This window comes from Pseudophryne corroboree, unplaced genomic scaffold (assembly GCF_028390025.1).
Source record: "Pseudophryne corroboree isolate aPseCor3 unplaced genomic scaffold, aPseCor3.hap2 scaffold_191, whole genome shotgun sequence".
Taxonomy (NCBI): Eukaryota; Metazoa; Chordata; class Amphibia; order Anura; family Myobatrachidae; genus Pseudophryne; species Pseudophryne corroboree.
Genome location: NW_026968548.1, coordinates 275,748 through 299,714, shown reverse-complemented (window position 1 = coordinate 299,714; position 23,967 = coordinate 275,748). Strand labels below are relative to the sequence as shown.

The 23,967-nt window shown below is 47.2% G+C and overlaps 16 non-coding genes and 1 pseudogene across 16 annotated transcripts; 8 read left to right on the top strand and 9 right to left on the bottom strand.

Moving 5' to 3' along the window:
* Window positions 1-478: 478 nt before the first annotated feature.
* Window positions 479-642, bottom strand: LOC135003886 (U1 spliceosomal RNA). Its single transcript, XR_010204766.1, has one exon. It is a non-coding gene; the product is annotated as a U1 spliceosomal RNA (small nuclear RNA).
* Window positions 643-786: 144 nt separating this feature from the next.
* On the top strand, window positions 787-902 carry LOC135004163 (U5 spliceosomal RNA). The gene has a single exon (XR_010205001.1). It is a non-coding gene; the product is annotated as a U5 spliceosomal RNA (small nuclear RNA).
* Window positions 903-1,172: 270 nt separating this feature from the next.
* Window positions 1,173-1,288, top strand: LOC135004215 (U5 spliceosomal RNA). Its single transcript, XR_010205052.1, has one exon. It is a non-coding gene; the product is annotated as a U5 spliceosomal RNA (small nuclear RNA).
* A 2,482-nt stretch (window positions 1,289-3,770) lies between these two features.
* LOC135004190 (U5 spliceosomal RNA) lies at window positions 3,771-3,886 on the top strand. The gene has a single exon (XR_010205028.1). It is a non-coding gene; the product is annotated as a U5 spliceosomal RNA (small nuclear RNA).
* A 275-nt stretch (window positions 3,887-4,161) lies between these two features.
* On the top strand, window positions 4,162-4,277 carry LOC135004201 (U5 spliceosomal RNA). The gene has a single exon (XR_010205039.1). It is a non-coding gene; the product is annotated as a U5 spliceosomal RNA (small nuclear RNA).
* Window positions 4,278-4,552: 275 nt separating this feature from the next.
* LOC135004220 (U5 spliceosomal RNA) lies at window positions 4,553-4,665 on the top strand. The gene has a single exon (XR_010205057.1). It is a non-coding gene; the product is annotated as a U5 spliceosomal RNA (small nuclear RNA).
* Window positions 4,666-8,506: 3,841 nt separating this feature from the next.
* Window positions 8,507-8,670, bottom strand: LOC135003874 (U1 spliceosomal RNA). Its single transcript, XR_010204755.1, has one exon. It is a non-coding gene; the product is annotated as a U1 spliceosomal RNA (small nuclear RNA).
* Window positions 8,671-8,814: 144 nt separating this feature from the next.
* On the top strand, window positions 8,815-8,930 carry LOC135004162 (U5 spliceosomal RNA). The gene has a single exon (XR_010205000.1). It is a non-coding gene; the product is annotated as a U5 spliceosomal RNA (small nuclear RNA).
* Window positions 8,931-9,200: 270 nt separating this feature from the next.
* On the top strand, window positions 9,201-9,317 carry LOC135004216 (U5 spliceosomal RNA). The gene has a single exon (XR_010205053.1). It is a non-coding gene; the product is annotated as a U5 spliceosomal RNA (small nuclear RNA).
* A 286-nt stretch (window positions 9,318-9,603) lies between these two features.
* Window positions 9,604-9,719, top strand: LOC135004180 (U5 spliceosomal RNA). The gene has a single exon (XR_010205018.1). It is a non-coding gene; the product is annotated as a U5 spliceosomal RNA (small nuclear RNA).
* A 5,106-nt stretch (window positions 9,720-14,825) lies between these two features.
* Window positions 14,826-14,989, bottom strand: LOC135004013 (U1 spliceosomal RNA). Its single transcript, XR_010204888.1, has one exon. It is a non-coding gene; the product is annotated as a U1 spliceosomal RNA (small nuclear RNA).
* Window positions 14,990-15,660: 671 nt separating this feature from the next.
* On the bottom strand, window positions 15,661-15,823 carry LOC135004143 (U1 spliceosomal RNA). The gene has a single exon (XR_010204991.1). It is a non-coding gene; the product is annotated as a U1 spliceosomal RNA (small nuclear RNA).
* Window positions 15,824-15,975: 152 nt separating this feature from the next.
* Window positions 15,976-16,139, bottom strand: LOC135003854 (U1 spliceosomal RNA). The gene has a single exon (XR_010204735.1). It is a non-coding gene; the product is annotated as a U1 spliceosomal RNA (small nuclear RNA).
* A 671-nt stretch (window positions 16,140-16,810) lies between these two features.
* Window positions 16,811-16,973, bottom strand: LOC135004052 (U1 spliceosomal RNA). The gene has a single exon (XR_010204921.1). It is a non-coding gene; the product is annotated as a U1 spliceosomal RNA (small nuclear RNA).
* A 152-nt stretch (window positions 16,974-17,125) lies between these two features.
* On the bottom strand, window positions 17,126-17,289 carry LOC135003882 (U1 spliceosomal RNA). Its single transcript, XR_010204762.1, has one exon. It is a non-coding gene; the product is annotated as a U1 spliceosomal RNA (small nuclear RNA).
* Window positions 17,290-17,991: 702 nt separating this feature from the next.
* Window positions 17,992-18,126, bottom strand: LOC135004138 (U1 spliceosomal RNA; annotated as a pseudogene).
* A 152-nt stretch (window positions 18,127-18,278) lies between these two features.
* LOC135003896 (U1 spliceosomal RNA) lies at window positions 18,279-18,442 on the bottom strand. The gene has a single exon (XR_010204774.1). It is a non-coding gene; the product is annotated as a U1 spliceosomal RNA (small nuclear RNA).
* Between the last annotated feature and the right edge of the window lie 5,525 nt (window positions 18,443-23,967).

Here is a 23,967-nt window from a genome sequence, read left to right as displayed (position 1 = left end):
TAGTAACATATAGTAACATAGTTTTTGAGGTTGAATAGAGGCAAATTGCCCATCGTGTTCAACCTGTTTTAAGTTGTGATGATTCTACATACTTGCTGAATAATGTTTTATGACTAGTTAGCTACTATAACTCATGTTACCCCCGGATTAACCATGTTGATATTTTAAGTATTATAACCTTGGATAGCTTTTTCATTCAGAAATGTATCCATTCCTTTTTTAAATCCAATTACAGAGTCCACCATTACCACCTTCCCTGGCAGGGAATTCCACATCCTGATTGCCCTAACAGTGAAGATCATAGTATCTCACCTGGCAGGTAAGTAGGAGTTGGGCTAGAGCTGTGGAGGATTGCTGCTCGGGCACCCCCTGTCAAGTGAAGGAGATCCAACTGAGGCAGCACAAGGGAACTCTCGAAAGAAGAACAAGGCTAGAGGAAGATCTGAGACAAAGAAATCTGACTTTTACCAGAGCTGACCAGAGGAAAGCACAAACACAGTCCCCCACTACCACAAATAATGCAGTCGAGTTTCCCACATTTGGGGAAATCACAGGGGTCAGCATACCCAGAATGCAATGAATGAACCTCACCCTGGGAGAACAATCTTCATGACCATGGTATCTCCTATGCAAAATAAGTATGATTTGGGATAGGGCTGGGGAGGGCCGCTGCTCAGGCACATCTCTGTCAAGTAAAGGAGATTCAACTGAGGCAGCACAAGGGAACTCTCATCTGGGGACAACAACTGCAGGGAGAACACATATTTTCAGATGAAAATCTTGGTCATGCTCTGGTTTCTCTTCAGAACGAACAAATCTTTCGCCTTTTACTAAAGATTTCCGTGGAGAGGAGCAAAACTGAGTTTTACCTCAATTTTTGCATGCCCCATCTTTTTGGGGTTTCTTTTATCGGTTTAAAGATAGAATGAGTGTGCTTTAATGAAAGCTCATTTGCATAGAAATTACAGTAAATGTTTGTTTCTTTTCAAACAGAACTTTCTTGACCATGCTACTTGCTTGAAAGATCTGGGAGCACATGGAATACAGTACAAACCATGCTTATAGCAAGGAGAAGCCAGGTGAGAAATCCGCTTTCTTTCAAATTGGGCGCTCACTTTGATCTGAATGAGGACTGCTGGCATGGCACTCAGGCGACAGGTGGAATCTTGGTCATGCTCTGGTTTCTCTTCAGAACTAACAAATATTTCGCCTTTTATTAAAGATTTCCGTGGAGAGGAGCAAAACTGAGTTTTATCTAAATTTTTGCATGCCCCATATTATTGGGGTTTCTTTTATCAGTTTAAAGACAGAACGAGTGTGCTTTCTTGTTAGCTTTAATGTAAGTTTATTTGTATAACAATGACAGTAAATGTCTGTTTCTTTTCAAGCAGAACTTTCTTGACCATACTAATTGCTTGAAAGATCTGGGAGCACATGGAAAAGAGTACAAACCATGCTTATAGCAAGGGGAAGCCTGGTGAGAAATCTGCTTTCTTTCTTTCAAATTGGGTGCTCACTTTGAGCTGAATGAGGACTGCTGGCATCAGGGCCGGCTCTAGGCATGTTCGAATAGAGCGGCCGCGCAGGGCGCCACCCTTAATGGGCGCCTCGCGCTGGCGCCGCCATATTCGATGCTGGAGCCGGCCCTGTGTGTGTGCTGCTGCAGCATTTGGCGGTCGCGCTGTGTATGCGCGCTGCGCGGCGCCGGTATCTAACGTCAGACGCCGGCGCCGCGCATAGCCCGCCTGCACAAGTGGCCGCCCACCCGCCCGCCAGTCCGGACCCAGGCTCAGGCTCACTCGCCCGGCCTCCCGCCCGCCCGCCAGCGCTCCCACACAGGCGGACAGCAGTACTCCTCCCCAGCGCCGCAGGTATTTTTTTTTTGGGGGGGGGGGGAGATCCGCACTGTGGGGGCATTTCTGGCACACAGGGGGCATTTTTGGTTATGTGGGGGCATTTCTGGCACTGTGGGGGCATTTCTGGCTCTGTGGGGGGCATTTCTGGCACTGTGGGGGCATTTCTGGCACTGTGGGGGCATTGCATATCTGGCTCTGTGGGGGCATATTTGGCACTGTGGGGACATATCTGGCCCTGTGGGGGCATATCAGGCACTGTGGGGACATTTCTGGCACTGTGGGGGCATTTCTGGCACTGTGTGGGCATTTCTGGCACTGTGGGGGCATTTCTGGCACTGTGGGGGCATTTATCTGGCTCTGTGGGGGCATTTATCTGGCTCTGTGGGGGCATTTATCTGGCTCTGTGGGGGCATTTATCTGGCACTGTGGGGGCATTTCTGGCACTGTGGGGGCATTTCTGGCACTGTGGGGACATATCAGGCACTGTGGGGGCATATCTGGCACTGTGGGGGCATATCTGGCACTGTGGGGGCATATCTGGCACTGTGGGGGCATTTCTGGCACTGTGGGGGCATTTCTGGCACTGTGGGGGCATTTATCTGGCTCTGTGGGGGCATTTATCTGGCACTGTGGGGGCATTTATCTGGCACTGGGGGCATTTATCTGGCACTGTGGGGGCATTTCTGGCACCGTGGGGGCATATCTGGCACTGTGGGGGCATATCTGGCACTGTGGGGACATATCTGGCACTGTGGGGGCATTTATCTGGCTCTGTGGGGGCATTTATGTATCAGGCACCGTGGGGGCATTTATGTATCAGGCACCGTGGGGGCATTTATGTATCATGCACCGTGGGGGCATTTATGTATCATGCACCGTGGGGGCATTTATGTATCAGGCACCGTGGGGACATTTATGTATCTGGCACCGTGGGGGCATTTATGTATCTGGCACCGTGGGGGCATTTATGTATCTGGCACCGTGGGGGCATTTATGTATCAGGCACCGTGGGGGCATTTATGTATCTGGCACCGTGGGGGCATTTATGTATCTGGCACCGTGGGGGCATTTATGTATCTGGCACCGTGGGGGCATTTCTTGCACTGTGGGGGCATTTCTTGCACTGTGGGGACATTTCTTGCACTGTGGGGGCATATCTTGCACTGTGAGGGCATTAATGTATGTGGCACTGTGGGGGCATATCTGCGCTGTGGGGGCATTTATCCATCTGGAACTGTGTGGCCATTTATGTAGCTGGCACTGCTGGGGGGCATGTCACGTGTAGCTGGCACTGCTGGGGGGCATGTCATGTGTAGCTGGCACTGCTGGGGGGCATATCATGTAGTGTTCCCGCTAGGCGTCTGTGGCTGGGCAGTGTGTCTCAGTGCTCTACCTGGCGCAATGTGTCTAACGTGCTCTTATAGGAGGTTCTACCTGGTGCAATGTGTATTAGCTGCACTACTGTGTGGTGTAATGTGAATTGCCACTATAATGTGGCTACGCACCTTCCCCACGAAGTAACTCCCCTAAATTTTTGCTGCGCGCCTTCGGCGCGCACTGTCCATGCTTTAGCGTGTGGAAATGGGAACAACAAGCATTACAGTATGTACATCATTTTGCCCACCTAACTTAAAAATGTGCCCTCCCTGTGATCAGCAACCTGCCCTAAAAAGTGAACACTAGCACGTGTAGCTGGCACTGCTGGAGGGCATGTCATGTGTAGCTGGCACTGCTGGGGGACGAGACCACGCCCACTTTTTCAAAAGGCCACGCCCACTTTTCCAAGGGCGCGCGCGCCTTCGGCGCACGCATGGGGGGGGGGGGGCACTTTTACATTTTCTCGCTCAGGGTGCTAGTAGGCCTGGAGCCGGCCCTGGCTGGCATGGCACTCAGGCGACAGGTGGAATCTTGGTCATGCTCTGGTTTCTCTTCAGAACGAACAAATCTTTCGCCTTTTACTAAAGATTTCCGTGGAGAGGAGCAAAACTGAGTTTTATCTCAAATTTTGCATGCCCCATCTTATTGGGGTTTTATTTTATCGGTTTAAAGATAGAACGAGTGTGCTTTAATGTAAGCTCATTTGCATAGAAATGACAGTAAATGTTTGTTTCTTTTCAAACAGAACTTTCTTGACTATACTAATTGCTTGAAAGATCTGGGAACACATGGAAAAAAATACAAACCATGTTTATAGCTAGGGGAAGCCTGGTGAGAAATCTGCTTTCTTTCTTTCAAATTGGGTGCTCACTTTGAGCTGAATAAGAACTGCTGGCATGGCACTCAGGCGACAGGTGGAATCTTGGTCATGCTCTGGTTTCTCTTCAGAACGAACAAATCTTTCGCCTTTTACTAAAGATTTCCGTGGAGAGGAGCAAAACTGAGTTTTATCTCATTTTTTCCTTGCCCCATCTTATTGGGGTTTTATTTTATCTGTTTAAAGATAGAACGAGTGTGCTTTAATGTAAGCTCATTTGCATAGAAATTACAGTAAATGTTTGTTTCTTTTCAAACAGAACTTTCTTGACCACACTAATTGCTTGAAAGATCTGGGAGCACATGGAAAAGAGTACAAACCATGTTTATAGCAGGGGTAAGCCTGGTGAGAAATCTGCTTTCTTTCATTCAAATTGGGTGCTCACTTTCAGCTGAATGAGAACTGCTGGCATGGCACTCAGGCGACAGGTGGAATCTTGGTCATGCTCTGGTTTCTCTTCAGAACTAACAAATATTTCGCCTTTTATTAAAGATTTCCGTGGAGAGGAGCAAAACTGAGTTTTATCTCAATTTTTGCATGCCCCATATCATACCTCCCAACTGTCCCGATTTTCGCGGGACAGTCCCGTTTTTTGGGGACTGTCCCGCTGTCCCACCTGCGGGCCGCAGTGTCCCGCGGTGGGGAGGACAGTTGGGAGGCTCTGTCTGTCGCTGCCCTGCTTAGCAGAGCAGCGGTGAATAGACGCTGTGCGCATGCGCACAGCGTCTATTCACTGAAGTCAGAGGGAGAGGTGGCATGCCAGCGGCTCACAGAGCGCTGGGCATGCCCCCTCAGTGCCGAAAATGGGGGCGTGACTCGCGATCGCGGGTCCTCCCGCGAAGTCACACCCCCTTTTACTTAGGCCACGCTGCAATTGTTCATGCCGTTGGCTTGTGTTCTGTTGAATGCCACGTTCTGCGGCATGCTTAAGGTGTGAGCTGGTAAGATGCTCACCTTAGTTTAACAATAAATCCTTTCCTCGAAATGTCCGTCTCCCTGGGCACAGTTCCTATAACTGGAGTCTGGAGGAGGGGCATAGAGGGAGGAGCCAGTTCACACCCTTTGATAGTCTTAAAGTGCCCATGTCTCTTGCGGATCCCGTCTATACCCCATGGTTCTTAATGTGACCCCAGCATCCTCTACGGACTAAGAGAAAAGGATGCCCTTGCGCACTATCCTGACTTCTCCTCCCGTCTGCTTACTTTGTGCCTTCCAACGCACAATGCGAACTACAGGTGGTGCTGCAGGGCCCACACCCTTTTACTTGCCTTACAGAACAGCTCTGGAGCTGTTACAGTGCCCAGCTGCTGCAAGAAATCAGCTTGAATGCTTCAGGGGATGGGGCATGGCCAACATGAGCCCCACACCAAAGGAGGGTGGGGGTGTTTAATGAGAACTAGGGGTCATCCAAGCACTGCAAAAGGCCGCCATGCCCTGCACGCCCCTTTTCTCTTTTCATATGCAGATGAGGGTTCCAGCCAACTTTGGCCCACTGCTTGGATAACATCACTGTATGCAAATCCGTCTGCTGCAGACCTTCCCCCAGGAATGCTTGTACTAGATGTTGCATATGGTTTGATATTTGATGGTGCTTCAGTATTAGGCAGCCTTCCGCCCTCCCATGTTCATCTGAAAAGATGTGGTCTCCCTGCAGTTGTTGTCCCCAGACGAGAGTTCCCTTGTGCTTCCTCAGTTGAATCTCCTTAACTTGACGGGGGAGGGGCTGCCAGAGCAGACACCCTCCCCAGCCCTATCCCAACTCATACTTATTTTGCATATGAGATTTCTTGATCATGAAGATTGTTCTCACAGGGTGAGGTTCATCCATTATATTTTAAAATAGGAAGGTACAAATTACATATTTGAATTGTATTTATGTGCTGGATTCAAATGTCCCCCCCCCCTTCCATTCTCAATTGTGCCCGTCAGCAGCTATTCTAAGGTTGCTGCCAATGGGTGTGACACATTAATTTCTTCTGTGGGGTACACTGGACTCCACAAGGATTCACATTGGGGTGTAGAGTAGGATCTTGATCTGAGGCACCAACCGGCTCAAAGCTTTTGACTGTTCCCAAGATGCTCAGTGCATTCTCCTCTATAACCCCGCTTCCATGAACAGGGAGCTCAGTTTGTAGTTGGTGCCATCAGTAGCAGGCCACTTAACAGGGGCCTGCCTCAGGCAGCCTATTCTTAGCTATAAATTTTGACAAGAAAAGAAGAACTTGTTTTATGAGAATCTACAAGGGCTGCAGCAGGCTAGGTCTAATAGACATCTTTACTGCAGCTTCATCACTCCCAGCGACGCTGTATACTCCCGTGCCCTGGTTGCTGGGTCACTGCAGCGGAGGCTCCGGTTTCATCCTAAGGTCAGTCACACACACACCACCCTTCCGGATCACGAGGCCGCTGTTGAAGGGGAGCGTGGCCGTAGGGGGTGGACCGTGTGCGCACTGGCGTGGACACTGATTACTGGGCAGCCGCTCCACTAGCCACCAGGTACAGTTAAGGAGCACAGGTCTGGGGGTTTTTCTCCTATATTAACCCAATTTTGTACTGCCCGCAGCGCATTGTGATAGGTAATAGGGCCTGATTCAGGTTGGATTGCAATCACAATAAGCGATCCAACTGCAAAAATTGCTAAGAGCATACGCATGTGCCTGCATTTTCTGCGGCACCCCGCAGAGAATGCGATCGCCTCTGCCTGTCAATCGGGGCGGGGGGGGGGGGGGGATAGGTGGGTCAGCAACACTCCATTTCCAAGTGAGGGATGGAGCGGTGCGGGTGCAAGGCTTCAAAATGGGGTCTGCAATGGAGGAGACACAGGGGGCGTGGTCACAGCGGCTGTATGACATCACATTCAGCCGCTGTGATCACAAAAATGGTGGCGGCTTCCTGCGCGCACATACAGTCTGCACCAGCAGGAGGCTACACCATTTTTTATGATCACGCTGAACTGCAGTGCGACTGCAATTACAGCATGGTCAAGAAGGGAGGCGTCATGCTGGGTGGCCATGCCTTTTCACTGTGCAGGAGCCAGCACCGCTCACACACTAGTCCCCGGGTGCAGTCCCCAACCCCCGGGACACCCGGAGCAACAAAATGTAGATTCAGGCCACCAGGCCACGTCCCTACCTATGAAACCATGCCTCCTTTTTACCATTGCGCTGCTTATCTGCGCGCACTGCATTACAATCTCCCTCGCCACCTCTCTGGGTGTCACCAGTAATAGTGACACCTCTGCCATGCTTGTAGCAGCTGGTCCTAAGATCTACGCCTCAAGCCCTGAGTGTTTGCCCTTGTGACTTGTTGATCATCATAGCGAAGCAGATGCTTACAGAAAACTGCAGGGGCTTAGATTGAAAATAAAAAAATTGATGGGTATAAGGTAGAGAGGAGCGGGTTCGGTTCTCCGAGAACCGAATTCCCCACGAACTCCACGTGGTTTACACTGGTCCGAGGCAGGCTCGGTTGTTCCCGCCTGACTCGGAAAACCTGAACAAGGGAAAATGTCATCATCCCGCTGTCGGATTCTCGCGAGATTCGGATTCCATATAAAGAGCTGCGCGTTGCCGCCATTTTTACTCGTGCATTGAAGAGAGAGCGGAATGGACGTGGCTATGTTCTCTCAGTGGAAATCTCAATAGCAGTGCTCAGTATCAGTGGTTACTTATTGCTGCTCAGTAATACTAGTAGTGTGTCTCTCCTGCTCAGTGTCAGTTCTCAGTAGTATCCTCATCAGTGCTCAGATCACTGCTCATTGTCTTGTGCTGCATTGTGGTGCTCAGCATACTACAGTACATTACTAATAGTCCAGTGCTGCATCTTGCTGCTCAGTGTCAGTTCTAGTATCCTCATCAGTGCTCACTATCACTGTTCATTGCATTTTGGTTTTCTGTATACTACAGTAACATAGTAATATAGTAACATATAGTAACATAGTTTTTGAGGTTGAATAGAGGCAAATTGCCCATCGTGTTCAACCTGTTTTAAGTTGTGATGATTCTACATACTTGCTGAATAATGTTTTATGACTAGTTAGCTACTATAACTCATGTTACCCCCGGATTAACCATGTTGATATTTTAAGTATTATAACCTTGGATAGCTTTTTCATTCAGAAATGTATCCATTCCTTTTTTAAATCCAATTACAGAGTCCGCCATTACCACCTTCCCTGGCAGGGAATTCCACATCCTGATTGCCCTAACAGTGAAGATCATAGTATCTCACCTGGCAGGTAAGTAGGAGTTGGGCTAGAGCTGTGGAGGATTGCTGCTCGGGCACCCCCTGTCAAGTGAAGGAGATCCAACTGAGGCAGCACAAGGGAACTCTCGAAAGAAGAACAAGGCTAGAGGAAGATCTGAGACAAAGAAATCTGACTTTTACCAGAGCTGACCAGAGGAAAGCACAAACACAGTCCCCCACTACCACAAATAATGCAGTCGAGTTTCCCACATTTGGGGAAATCACAGGGGTCAGCATACCCAGAATGCAATGAATGAACCTCACCCTGGGAGAACAATCTTCATGACCATGGTATCTCCTATGCAAAATAAGTATGATTTGGGATAGGGCTGGGGAGGGCCGCTGCTCAGGCACATCTCTGTCAAGTAAAGGAGATTCAACTGAGGCAGCACAAGGGAACTCTCATCTGGGGACAACAACTGCAGGGAGAACACATATTTTCAGATGAAAATCTTGGTCATGCTCTGGTTTCTCTTCAGAACGAACAAATCTTTCGCCTTTTACTAAAGATTTCCGTGGAGAGGAGCAAAACTGAGTTTTACCTCAATTTTTGCATGCCCCATCTTTTTGGGGTTTCTTTTATCGGTTTAAAGATAGAATGAGTGTGCTTTAATGAAAGCTCATTTGCATAGAAATTACAGTAAATGTTTGTTTCTTTTCAAACAGAACTTTCTTGACCATGCTACTTGCTTGAAAGATCTGGGAGCACATGGAATACAGTACAAACCATGCTTATAGCAAGGAGAAGCCAGGTGAGAAATCTGCTTTCTTTCAAATTGGGCGCTCACTTTGATCTGAATGAGGACTGCTGGCATGGCACTCAGGCGACAGGTGGAATCTTGGTCATGCTCTGGTTTCTCTTCAGAATGAACAAATCTTTCGCCTTTTATTAAAGATTATCCGTGGAGAGGAGCAAAACTGAGTTTTATCTCAATTTTTGCATGCCCCATATTATTGGGGTTTCTTTTATCAGTTTAAAGACAGAACGAGTGAGCTTTCTTGTTGGCTTTAATGTAAGTTTATTTGTATAACAATGACAGTAAATGTCTGTTTCTTTTCAAGCAGAACTTTCTTGACCATACTAATTGCTTGAAAGATCTGGGAGCACATGGAAAAGAGTACAAACCATGCTTATAGCAAGGGGAAGCCTGGTGAGAAATCTGCTTTCTTTCTTTCATATTGGGTGCTCACTTTGAGCTGAATGAGGACTGCTGGCATGGCACTCAGGCGACAGGTGGAATCTTGGTCATGCTCTGGTTTCTCTTCAGAACGAACAAATCTTTCGCCTTTTACTAAAGATTTCCGTGGAGAGGAGCAAAACTGAGTTTTATCTAAATTTTTGCATGCCCCATGTTATTGGGGTTTCTTTTATCTGTTTAAAGACAGAACGAGTGTGCTTTCTTGTTAGCTTTAATGTAAGTTGCCATAGATGCAGTGAAACACGCGTGTAGGGCACGGCGTGTCCTCGTGTATTTGACTCATGTGAAATGTTATAAAACAAAAATATATGATTATGATGTTAGCTGTTAGTCTCCACTAATAGGGAATAGAAGCTGAGCTATAAGAAAGGAATACACTAGATATGATGTCACTTAGCAATTACAATGTCTAAAGTGCATACAGATAGCTACTAATAACTCTTGATAAGAAAGTATATCAGTGTGGGTATATTTATATGATGGGATATTGGGACTAGTGAATATATATCACTCCTGCTGTCCAGATTGGCAATAACCAGACAATTATGATAAGAGTAGAGATGTCACATGGGCTGCTATAGATATTAATTTAATGCTGTATGTGTCATTTGTTACAAATGGATACATTTTCTATGAGTCAGCCTAGCAGCTGCATGTTCTAACAGAACACTATCCTCACACAGAATCTGCTAACCTTGAGATAACTAAATGACAGTGTGTAACAGTCTCTTTACTATAAGACTGTTACAAAGTAATATATATATTTGAAGTCAGTCTAGCAGCTGTGTGTTCCAGCAGTTTATAAGACAAAGAAAATCTCCTATTGTGGAATCTAGACACATGGGACTGCTGGCCTGTGTCATACTATTTCTATGTAATACCAGTAACATGTATATAACTGTTACATAATTGTTACAAATGGATAAATCTTTGAGTCAGCCTAGCAGCTGCATGTCCTAACAGGACACCATAAATCCTTTACAGTGTAACAAATTGATTGGTAACACTTAAAGGCTGGAGAGCAGTTATATGCCTTACTAGCATACTCAATATACCACATTATTACACCAGTTACCACGATTATTGACAGCGCATTTGATATATTATATTACCCTCACACTGAGTCTGTTTACCTTTAGATAACTAAGTGACCGAATATGTAACAGTTTCTCTATCATAAGACTGTTACAAAGTGAGATAGATATATTTGGAAGTCAGTCAAACAGCTGTGTGTTTCAGCGGTTTATAAGAAAATTCCTCATTGTGGAATCTGGACCACTAAGGGTTATTATATATATAGCACATGGAATTGCCACATCTCCCTATATGATAATTTCATTACACTGTAACATAATAAGAATTAACTCTTTAACAGTGTAAATAGAGAGTAATGAATCTCTGACACATGGAATATATTATTTCTTAGATGAATTGGATAAACCATTATGACAGACACTTTGCTTCCTAATAAGAATTGAGGTGGCTATACCTCTAAGGAAAGCATTATTGCCTACGCCTAGATCAGATTAAATAAGATCTGGCTGAATATATGAAGGAAGGTTGCTATTTATATGAGAATTGGAATTGCTATATTCCTTAAGGCAACCCCACCGATTGATATATGTTGTCAATTAAGTATATCTGAACGGCTATATCTGGACCAGATTTAATAAGATCTGGCTGATTATATGAAGGAGGGCTGCTATTTATATTGGAATTGCCATATTCCTTAAGGCAACCGCACCTGTTGGTATATCTCGCCAATTAACTATATCTAAACAGCTAAATTAAAGCTATTCATCATTTTTTTAGTTTGGATATTAATAAATATGATCTTTCCATGATGCATAGAGATTTCCCTATCAAGTGATTCCTTATCCGATATAGAAAGCTATCCCCCTATGGTATTGAATTTAGGAATATAGTCTTAGGGGACACAGAGAAATAAGTGATCCCCATCTACCTAAGCACCCCACAAATTGGAGGTTAGCTTACCGGTTATACTCAATCACCCCCACAAATTCGCCAATGGGGATGGCTTCCCGGGAGGTAACCCCTATTGAGTGAAGGGAGTATATAGGATACGACCCAGTGGTACCTGACGACATAGATACTAACAGCTATTTAATAACATTACGCTAGAAAGTGATTATTAGCAACATATATATCTATATAAACAACCCCGCCAGGGTTGTGCCTTCAAAAATAATCACACACGGACACGCTTTTTAAACCTTTTTTTCACATCTCTTTATTCTTCTTATGCACATGTATGTTAGTTCTGTGATTTTAACCTTTATGTTTCACTGCAGTTTGGGATAATAATATTAATATTTATCCAATTTTAATACATACTTAATAAAGGTTATATTTTATGATTCATTCATTCTGTCCAGTGCGTCAACAGTGCAGATTTCTTCTTGTTTTTTCTCCCAAATTCTATAACAATGACAGTAAATGTTGTTACTTTTCAAACAGAACTTTCTTGACCATGCTACTTGCTTGAAAGATCTGGGAGCACATGGAAAACAGTACAAACCATGCAGTATCACAAGAGCCTTTATTTGATCTTTCATGAAGATAGAGCAGAATTGAGGACACGTCAACAATTTCTGCCGAAGGTGGTTCATCTTTCCACATGGTGCCTTTGGCCACTGACACCTTCGTTGAGTCAAAGTCTCTGGCTGTGGTCAGAACTTTGAAAATTTATGTCACCAGAACGGTTCAGATTAGGAAAACAGAGGCTCTGTTTGTCCTGTATGCTCCCAACAGGATTGGGTGTCCTGCTTCCATGTAGACCATTATGCGCTGGATCTGTGGTAAGATTCAGCATGCTCATTCCACGGCAGGATTGCCGTTACTGAAATAGGTGAAGACCCATTCTACTAGAAAGGTGGGTTCATCCTGGGCAGCTGGTCGGGGAGTCTCGGCATTGCAATTTTGCCGAGCAGCTATTTAGTAAACACTTTTGCTAAGTTTTACAAGTTTGATACCTTGGCTGATGATAACCTCAAGTTGGGTCATTCGGTGCTGCAGAGTCGTACGCACTCTCCCACCCGTTCAAGAGCTTTGGTATAACCCCATGGTTCTTAATGTGACCCCAGCATCCTCTAGGTCGTATGAGAAAATAGGATTTTAATACCTACCGGTAAATCCTTTTCTCTTAGTCCGTAGAGGATGCTGGGCACCCGTCCCAGTCCATACTGTGTCTGCAGTTATTACTTGTGGTTATACACATGTTGTGTTATGGTTCTGGTCAGCTTTTTGCTGCAATTGTTCATGCCGTTGGCTTGTGTTCTGTTGAATGCCACGTTCTGCGGCATGCTTAAGGTGTGAGCTGGTAAGATGCTCACCTTAGTTTAACAATAAATCCTTTCCTCGAAATGTCCGTCTCCCTGGGCTCAGTTCCTATAACTGGAGTCTGGAGGAGGGGCATAGAGGGAGGAGCCAGTTCACACCCTTTGAAAGTCTTAAAGTGCCCATGTCTCTTGCGGATCCCGTCTATACCCCATGGTTCTTAATGTGACCCCAGCATCCTCTACGGACTAAGAGAAAAGGATGCCCTTGCGCACTATCCTGACTTCTCCTCCCGTCTGCTTACTTTGTGCCTTCCAACGCACAATGCGAACTACAGGTGGTGCTGCAGGGCCCACACCCTTTTACTTGCCTTACAGAACAGCTCTGGAGCTGTTACAGTGCCCAGCTGCTGCAAGAAATCAGCTTGAATGCTTCAGGGGATGGGGCATGGCCAACATGAGCCCCACACCAAAGGAGGGTGGGGGTGTTTAATGCGAACTAGGGGTCATCCAAGCACCGCAAAAGGCCGCCATGCCCTGCATGCCCCTTTTCTCTTTTCATATGCAGATGAGGGTTCCAGCCAACTTTGGTCCACTGCTTGGATGACATCACCGTATGCAAATCCGTCTTCTGCAGACCTTCCCCCTGGAATGCTTGTACTAGTTGTTGCATATGGTTTGATATTTGATGGTGCTTCAATATTAGGCAGCCTTCCACCCTCCCATGTTCATCTGAACAGATGTGGTCTCCCTGCAGTTGTTGTCCCCAGACGAGAGTTCCCTTGTGCTGGGTGTCACCAGTGATAGTGACACCTCTGCCATGCTTGTAGCAGCTGGTCCTAAGATCTACGCCTCAAGCCCTGAGTGTTTGCCCTTGTGACTTGTTGATCATCATAGCGAAGCAGATGCTTACAGAAAACTGCAGGGGCTTAGATTGAAAATAAAAAAATTGATGGGTATAAGGTAGAGAGGAGCGGGTTCGGTTCTCCGAGAACCGAATTCCCGACGAACTCCACGTGGTTTACACTGGTCCGAGGCAGGCTCGGTTGTTCCCGCCTGACTCGGAAAACCTGAACAAGGGAAAATGTCATCATCCCGCTGTCGGATTCTCGCGAGATTCGGATTCCATATAAAGAGCTGCGCGTTGCCGCCATTTTTACTCGTGCATTGAAGAGAGAGCGGAGAGGACGTGGCTATGTTCTCTCAGTGGAAATCTCAATATCAGTGCTCAGTATCAGTGGTTACTTATTGCTGCTCAGTAATACTAGTAGTGTGTCTCTCCTGCTCAGTGTCAGTTCTCAGTAGTATCCTCATCAGTGCTCAGTATCACTGCTCATTGTCTTGTGCTGCATTGTGGTGCTCAGCATACTACAGTACATTACTAATAGTCCAGTGCTGCATCTTGCTGCTCAGTGTCAGTTCTAGTATCCTCATCAGTGCTCACTATCACTGCTCATTACATTGTGGTGTTCTGTATACTACAGTAACATAGTAATATAGTAACATATAGTAACATAGTTTTTGAGGTTGAATAGAGGCAAATTGCCCATCGTGTTCAACCTGTTTTAAGTTGTGATGATTCTACATACTTGCTGAATAATGTCTTATGACTAGTTAACTACTATAACTCATGTTACCCCCGGATTAACCATGTTGATATTTTAAGTATTATAACCTTGGATAGCTTTTTCATTCAGAAATGTATCCATTCCTTTTTTAAATCCAATTACAGAGTCCGCCATTACCACCTTCCCTGGCAGGGAATTCCACATCCTGATTGCCCTAACAGTGAAGATCATAGTATCTCACCTGGCAGGTAAGTAGGAGTTGGGCTAGAGCTGTGGAGGATTGCTGCTCGGGCACCCCCTGTCAAGTGAAGGAGATCCAACTGAGGCAGCACAAGGGAACTCTCGAAAGAAGAACAAGGCTAGAGGAAGATCTGAGACAAAGAAATCTGACTTTTACCAGAGCTGACCAGAGGAAAGCACAAACACAGTCCCCCACTACCACAAATAATGCAGTCGAGTTTCCCACATTTGGGGAAATCACAGGGGTCAGCATACCCAGAGTGCAATGAATGAACCTCACCCTGGGAGAACAATCTACATGACCATGGTATCTCCTATGCAAAATAAGTATGATTTGGGATAGGGCTGGGGAGGGCCGCTGCTCAGGCACATCTCTGTCAAGTAAAGGAGATTCAACTGAGGCAACACAAGGGAACTCTCATCTGGGGACAACAACTGCAGGGAGAACACATATTTTCAGATGAACATGGGAGGGCAGAAGGCTGCCTAATACTGAAGCACCCCCAAACAACAAACCAAATGCAACTACTAGTGCAAGCATTCCTGGGGGAAGGCCTGCAGCAGATGGATTTGCATATGGTGATGTCATCCAAGCAGTGGGTCAAAGTTGGCTTCAACCCTCGTCTGCATATGAAAATAAAAATGGGGTGTGCAGGGCATGGCGGCCTTTTGCGGCGCTTGGATGACCCCTAGTTCGCATTAAACACCTCCACCTTCCTTCGGTGTGGGGCTCATGTTGGCTATGCCCCAGCCCCTGAAGCATTCAAGCTGATTTCTTGCAGCAGCTGGGCACTGTAACAGCTCCAGAGCTGCTCTGTAAAGCAAGTAAAAGGGTGTGGGCCCTGCAGCACTACCTGTAGTTTGCATTGTGCTTTGGAAGGCACAAAGTAAGCAGACGGGAGAAGTCAGGATAGTGCACAAGGGCATAGAAGGGAGCGGCTCAAGAAAAGAGAAGTGGAAACAGACAGCAAACTAGGCTGGAGAGAGACCTGAGACAAAGAGATCTGAATTATACGAGAGCCGACCAGAGGAAACACAAATTATGTAATCAAGTGTCCCACATTTGGGGAAATCGTAGGAGCAGCACACCCAGAGTGCATTGGGTGAGCCTTGCCCTGGGAGAAGCACCTTCCTGATCATAGTATCTCACCTGGCAGGTAAGTAGGAGTTGGGCTAGAGCTGGGGAGGGTCGCTGTTCGGGCACCCCCCTGTCAAGTGAAGGAGCTCCAACTGAGGCAGCACAAGGAAACTCTCGAAAAAAGAACAAGGCTAGAGGAAGATCTGAGACAAAGAAATCTGACTTTTACCAGAGCTGACCAGAGGAAAGCACAAACACAGTCCCCCACTACCACAAATAATGCAGTCGAGTTTCCCACATTTGGGGAAATCACAGGGGTCAGCATACCCAGAATGCAATGAATGAACCTCACCCTGGGAGAACAATCTTCATGACAATGGTATCTCCTATGCAAAATAAGTATGATTTGGGATAGGGCTGGGGAGGGCCGCTGCTCAGGCACATCTCTGTCAAGTAAAGGAGATTCAACTGAGGCAGCACAAGGGAACTCTCATCTGGGGACAACAACTGCAGGGAGAACACATATTTTCAGATGAACATGGGAGAGCAGAAGGCTGCCTAATACTGAAGCACCCCCAAACAACAAACCAAATGCAACAACTAGTACAAGCATTCCTGGGAAAAGGTCTGCAGAAGACGGATTTGCATACGGTGATGTCATCCAAGCAGTGGGCCAAAGTTGGCTGGAACCCTCATCTGCATATGAAAAGAGAAAAGGGGTATGCAGGGCATGGCGGCCTTTTGCGGCGCTTGGATGACCCTTAGTTCGCATTAAACACCTCCACCCTCCGTCGGTGTGGGGCTCATGTTGGCTATGCCCCAGCCCCTGAAGCATTCAAGCTGATTTCTTGCAGCAGCTGGGCACTGTAACAGCTCCAGAGCTGCTCTGAAAGGCAAGTAAAAGGGTGTGGGCCCTGCAGCACTACCTGTAGTATGCATTGTGCGTTGGAAGGCACAAAGTAAGCAGACAGGAGAAGTCAGGAGAGTGCACAAGGGCATAGAAGGCAGCGGCTCAAGAAAAGAGAAGTGGAAACAGACAGCAATCTAGGCTGGAGAGAGACCTGAGACAAAGAGATCTGAATTATACGAGAGCCGACCAGGGGAAACACAAATTATGCAGTCAAGTTTCCCACATTTGGGGAAATCGCAGGAGCAGCACACCCAGAGTGCAATGGGTGAGCCTTGCCCTGGGAGAAGCACCTTCATGATCATAGTATCTCACCTGGCAGGTATGTAGGAGTTGGGCTAGAGCTGGGGAGGGTCGCTGCTTGGGTACCCCCCTGTCAAGTGAAGGAGATCAAACTGAGGCAGCACAATGGAACTCTCGAAAGAAGAACAAGGCTAGAGGAAGATCTGAGACAAAGAAATCTGACTTTTACCAGAGCTGACCAGAGGAAAACACAAACACAGTCCCCCACTACCACAAATAATGCAGTTGAGTTTCCCACATTTGGGGAAATCACAGGGGTCAGCATACCCAGAATGCAATGAATGAACCTCACCCTGGGAGGACAATCTTTATGACCATGGTATCTCCTATGCAAAATAAGTATGATTTGGGAAAGGGCTGGGGAGGGCCGCTGCTCAGGCACATCTCTGTCAAGTAAAGGAGATTCAACTGAGGCAGCACAAAGGAACTCTCATCTGGGGACAACAACTGCCGGGAGAACACATATTTTCAGATGAACATGGGAGGGCAGAAGGCTGCCTAATACTGAAGCACCCCCAAACAACAAACCAAATGCAACAACTAGTTCAAGCATTCCAGGGGGAAGGTCTGCAGAAGACGGATTTGCATACAGTGATGTCATCCAAGCAGTGGGCCAAAGTTGGCTGGAACCCTCATCTGCATATGAAAAGAGAAAAGGGGTATGCAGGGCAGGGCGGCCTTTTGCGGCGCTTGGATGACCCTTAGTTCGCATTAAACACCCCCACCCTCCTTCGGTGTGGGGCTCATGTTGGCCATGCCCCAGCCCCTGAAGCATTCAAGCTGATTTCTTTCAGCAGCTTGGCACTGTAACAGCTCCAGAGCTGCTCTGTAAGGCAAGTAAAAGGGTGTGGGCCCTGCAGCACTACCTGTAGTTTGCATTGTGCATCGGAAGGCACAAAGTAAGCAGACAGGAGGAGAAGTCAGGATAGTGCACAAGGGTGTAGAAGGGAGGGGCTCAAGAAAAAAGAAGTGGAAACAGACAGCAAACTAGGCTGGAGAGAGACCTGAGACAAAGAGATCTGAATTATATGAGAGCCGACTAGGGGAAACACAAATTATGCAGTCAAGTTTCCCACATTTGGGGAAATCGCAGGGGCAGCACACCCAGAGTGCAATGGGTGAGCCTTGCCCTGGGAGAAGCAACTTCATGATCATAGTATCTAACCTGGCAGGTAAGTAGGAGTTGGGCTAGAGCTGGGGAGGGTCGCTGCTCGGGCACCCCCCTGTCAAGTGAAGGAGATCCAACTGAGGCAGCACAAGGGAACTCTTGAAAGAAGAACAAGGCTAGAGGAAGATCTGAGACAAAGAAATCTGACTTTTACCAGAGCTGACCAGAGGAAAGCACAAACACAGTCCCCCACTACCACAAATAATGCAGTTGAGTTTCCCACATTTGGGGAAATCACAGAGGTCAGCATACCCAGAATGCAATGAATGAACCTAACCCTGGGAGAACAATCTTCATGACCATGTTATCTCCTATGCAAAATAAGTATGATTTGGGATAGGGCTGGGGAGGGCCGCTGCTCAGGCACATCTCTGTCAAGTAAAGGAGATTCAACTGAGGCAGCACAAGGGAACTCTCATCTGGGGACAACAACTGCAGGGAGAACACATATTTTCAGATGAACATGGGAGGGCAGAAGGCTGCCTAATACTGAAGCACCCCCAAACAACAAACCAAATGCAACAACTAGTGCAAGCATTCCTGGGGGAAGGCCTGCCGCAGATGGATTTGCATATGGTGATGTCATCCAAGCAGTGGGTCAAAGTTGGCTTCAACCCTCGTCTGCATATGAAAAGAGAAAAGGGGCATGCAGGGCATGGCGGCCTTTTGCGGCGCTTGGCTGACCCCTAGTTTGCATTAAACACCTCCACCCTCCGTCGGTGTGGGGCTCTTGTTGGCTATGCCCCAGCACCTGAAGCATTCAAGCTGATTTCTTGCTGCAGCTGGGCACTGTAACAGCTCCAGAGCTGCTCTGTAAGGCAAGGTAAAAGGGTGTGGGCCCTGCAGCACTACCTGTAGTTTGCATTGTGCGTTGGAAGGCACAAAGTAAGCAGACAGGAGAAGTCAGGAGAGTGCACAAGGGCATAGAAGGCAGCGGCTCAAGAAAAGAGAAGTGGAAACAGACAGCAAACTAGGCTGGAGAGAGACCTGAGACAAAGAGATCTGAATTACACCAGGTCCGTCATTATATTATATATACCTACAGTAGTTATATATATTTTTTTTTATATCATTAATTATCATCTCTATACTAGCAGACGCAGTACGGTAGTCCACGGCTGTGGCTATCTCTGTGTCGTCAGTGCTCATCCATAATTGTATACCTACCTACCTGTGGTGGAAGTTTTTTTCTATCTTCTTCATACTAGTAGTTTAGCAGTCTGCTGACAGTGTCCACCAGGTCCGTCATTATATTATATATACCTACAGTAGTTATATATATTTTTTTTTTATATCATTAATTATCATCTCTATACTAGCAGACGCAGTACGGTAGTCCACGGCTGTAGCTACCTCTGTGTCGTCAGTCACTCGTCATCCATAAGTATACTAGTATCCATCCATCTCCATTGTTTACCTGAGGTGCCTTTTAGTTGTGCCTATTAAAATATGGAGAACAAAAATGTTGAGGTTCCAAAAATAGGGAAAGATCAAGATCCACTTCCACCTCGTGCTGAAGCTGCTGCCACTAGTCATGGCCGAGACGATGAAATTCCATCAACGTCGTCTGCCAAGGCCGATGCCCAATGTCATAGTACAGAGCATGTAAAATCCAAAACACAAAAGATCAGTAAAAAAAGGACTCAAAAATCTAAATAAAAATCGTCGGAGGAGAAGCGTAAACTTGCCAATATGCCATTTACCACACGGAGTGGCAAGGAACGGCTGAGGCCCTGGCCTATGTTCATGGCTAGTGGTTCAGCTTCACATGAGGATGGAAGCACTCAGCCTCTCGCTAGAAAAATGAAAAGACTTAAGCTGGCAAAAGCACAGCAAAGAACTGTGCGTTCTTCAAAATCACAAATCCACAAGGAGAGTCCAATTGTGTCGGTTGCGATGCCTGACCTTCCCAACACTGGACGTGAAGAGCATGCACCTTCCACCATTTGCACGCCCCCTGCAAGTGCTGGAAGGAGCACCCGCAGTCCAGTTCCTGATAGTCAGATTGAAGATGTCAGTGTTGAAGTACACCAGGATGAGGAGGATATGGGTGTTGCTGGCGCTGGGGAGGAAATTGACAAGGAGGATTCTGATGGTGAGGTGGTTTGTTTAAGTCAGGCACCCGGCGAGACACCTGTTGTCCGTGGGAGGAATATGGCCATTGACATGCCTGGTGAAAATACCAAAAAAATCAGCTCTTCGGTGTGGAAGTATTTCAACAGAAATGCGGACAACAGGTGTCAAGCCGTGTGTTGCCTTTGTCAAGCTGTAATAAGTAGGGGTAAGGACGTTAACCACCTCGGAACATCCTCCCTTATACGTCACCTGCAGCGCATTCATCATAAGTCAGTGACAAGTTCAAAAACTTTGGGCGACAGCGGAAGCAGTCCACTGACCAGTAAATCCCTTCCTCTTGTAACCAAGCTCACGCAAACCACCCCACCAACTCCCTCAGTGTCAATTTCCTCCTTCCCCAGGAATGCCAATAGTCCTGCAGGCCATGTCACTGACAATTCTGACGAGTTCTCTCCTGCCTGGGATTCCTCCGATGCATCCTTGAGTGTAACGCCTACTGCTGCTGGCGCTGCTGTTGTTGCTGCTGGGAGTCGATGGTCATCCCAGAGGGGAAGTCGTAAGACCACTTTTACTACTTCCACCAAGCAATTGACTGTCCAACAGTCTTTTGCAAGGAAGATGAAATATCACAGCAGTCATCCTGCTGCAAAGCGGATAACTGAGGCCTTGGCATCCTGGGCAGTGAGAAACGTGGTTCCGGTATCCATCATTACTTCAGAGCCAACTATAGACTTGATTGAGGTACTGTGTCCCCGGTACCAAATACCATCTAGGTTCCATTTCTCTAGGCAGGCGATACCGAAAATGTACACAGACCTCAGAAAAAGACTCACCAGTGTCCTAAAAAATGCAGTTGTACCCAATGTCCACTTAACCACGGACATGTGGACAAGTGGAGCAGGGCAGACTCAGGACTATATGACTGTGACAGCCCACTGGGTAGATGTATTGACTCCCGCCGCAAGAACAGCAGCGGCGGCACCAGTAGCAGCATCTCGCAAACGCCAACTCTTTCCTAGGCAGGCTACGCTTTGTATCACCGCTTTCCAGAATACGCACACAGCTGAAAACCTCTTACGGCAACTAAGGAAGATCATCACAGAATGGCTTACCCCAATTGGACTCTCCTGTGGATTTGTGGCATCGGACAACGCCAGCAATATTGTGCGTGCATTATATCTGGGCAAATTCCAGCACGTCCCATGTTTTGCACATACCTTGAATTTGGTGGTGCAGAATTATTTAAAAAACGACAGGGGCGTGCAAGAGATGCTGTCGGTGGCCACAAGAATTGCGGGACACTTTCGGCGTACAGGCACCACGTACAGAAGACTGGAGCAACACCAAAAACGCCTGAACCTGCCCTGCCATCATCTGAAGCAAGAAGTGGTAACGAGGTGGAATTCAACCCTCTATATGCTTCAGAGGATGGAGGAGCAGCAAAAGGCCATTCAAGCCTATACATCTGACCACGATATAGGAGGTGGAATGCACCTGTCTCAAGCGCAGTGGAGAATGATTTCAACGTTGTGCAAGGTTCTGCAACCTTTTGAACTTGCCACACGTGAAGTCAGTTCAGACACTGCCAGCCTGAGTCAGGTCATTCCCGTCATCAGGCTTTTGCAGAAGAAGCTGGAGACATTGAAGGAGGAGCTAAGACAGAGCGATTCCGCTAGGCATGTGGGACTTGTGGATGGAGCCCTTCATTCGCTTAACCAGGATTCACGGGTGGTCAATCTGTTGAAATCAGAGCACTACATTTTGGCCACCGTGCTCGATCCTAGATTTAAAACCAACGTTGTATCTCTCTTTCCGGCAGACACAAGTCTGCAGGGGTTCAAAGACCTGCTGGTGAGAAAATTATCAAGTCAAGCGGAACTTGATCGGTCAACAGCTCCTCCTTCACATTCTCCCGCAATTGGGGGTGCGAGGAAAAGGCTCAGAATTCCGAGCCCACCCGCTGGCGGTGATGCAGGGCAGTCTGGAGCGACTGCTGATGCTGACATCTGGTCCGGACTGAAGGACCTGCCAACGATTACGGACATGTCGTCTACTGTCACTGCATATGATTCTCTCACCATTGAAAGAATGGTGGAGGATTATATGAGTGACCGCATCCAAGTAGGCACGTCAGACAGTCCGTACGTATACTGGCAGGAAAAAGAGGCAATTTGGAGGCCCTTGCACAAACTGGCTTTATTCTACCTAAGTTGCCCTCCCACAAGTGTGTACTCCGAAAGAGTGTTTAGTGCCGCCGCTCACCTTGTCAGCAATCGGCGTACGAGGTTACTTCCAGAAAATGTGGAGAAGATGATGTTCATTAAAATGAATTATAATCAATTTCTCCGTGGAGACATTGACCAGCAGCAATTGCCTCCACAAAGTATACAGGGAGCTGAGATGGTGGATTCCAGTGGGGACGAATTGATAATCTGTGAGGAGGGGGATGTACACGGTGATGAATCGGAGGATGATGAGGTGGACATCTTGCCTCTATAGAGCCAGTTTGTGCAAGGAGAGATTAATTGCTTCTTTTTTGGTGGGGGTCCAAACCAACCCGTCATTTCAGTCACAGTCGTGTGGCAGACCCTGTCACTGAAATGATGGGTTGGTTAAAGTGTGCATGTCCTGTTTATACAACATAAGGGTGGGTGGGAGGGCCCAAGGCAATTCCACCTTGCACCTCTTTTTTCTTTTTTTTTTCTTTGCGTCATGTGCTGTTTGGGGAGTGTTTTTTGGAAGGGCCATCCTGCGTGACACTGCAGTGCCACTCCTAGATGGGCCAGGTGTTTGTGTCGGCCACTTGGGTCGCTGAGCTTAGTCACACAGCTACCTCATTGCGCCTCTTTTTTTCTTTGCGTCATGTGCTGTTTGGGGAGTGTTTTTTGGAAGGGCCATCCTGCGTGACACTGAAGTGACACTCCTAGATGGGCCAGGTGTTTGTGTCGTCCACTTGGGTCGCTGAGCTTAGTCACACAGCTACCTCATTGCGCCTCTTTTTTTCTTTGCGTCATGTGCTGTTTGGGGAGTGTTTTTTGGAAGGGCCATCCTGCGTGACACTGCAGTGCCACTCCTAGATGGGCCAGGTGTTTGTGTCGGCCACTTGGGTCGCTGAGCTTAGTCATACAGCTACCTCATTGCGCCTCTTTTTTTCTTTGCGTCATGTGCTGTTTGGGGAGTGTTTTTTGGAAGGGCCATCATGCGTGACACTGCAGTGCCACTCCTAGATGGGCCAGGTGTTTGTGTCGGCCACTTGGGTCACTGAGCTTAGTCATCCAGCGACCTCGGTGCAAATTTTAGGACTAAAAATAATATTGTGAGGTGTGAGGTGTTAAGAATAGACTGAAAATGAGTGGAAATTATGGTTATTGAGGTTAATAATACTTTGGGATCAAAATGACTCCCAAATTCTATGATTTAAGCTGTTTTTTAGGTTTTTTTGAAAAAAACACCCGAATCCAAAACACACCCGAATCCGACAAAAAAAATTCGGTGAGGTTTAGCCAAAACGCGTTCGAACCCAAAACACGGCCGCGGAACCGAACCCAAAACCAAAACACAAAACCCGAAAAATTTCCGGTGCACATCTCTAGTGGCCATGCCATGTCACTGTGCAGGAGCCAGCACCGCTCACACACTAGTCCCCGGTGCAGCCCCCAACCCCCGGGACACCCGGAGCAACAAAATGTAGATTCAGGCCACCAGGCCACGCCCCTACCTATGAAACCATGCCTCCTTTTTACCATTGCGCTGCTTATCTGCGCGCACTGCATTACA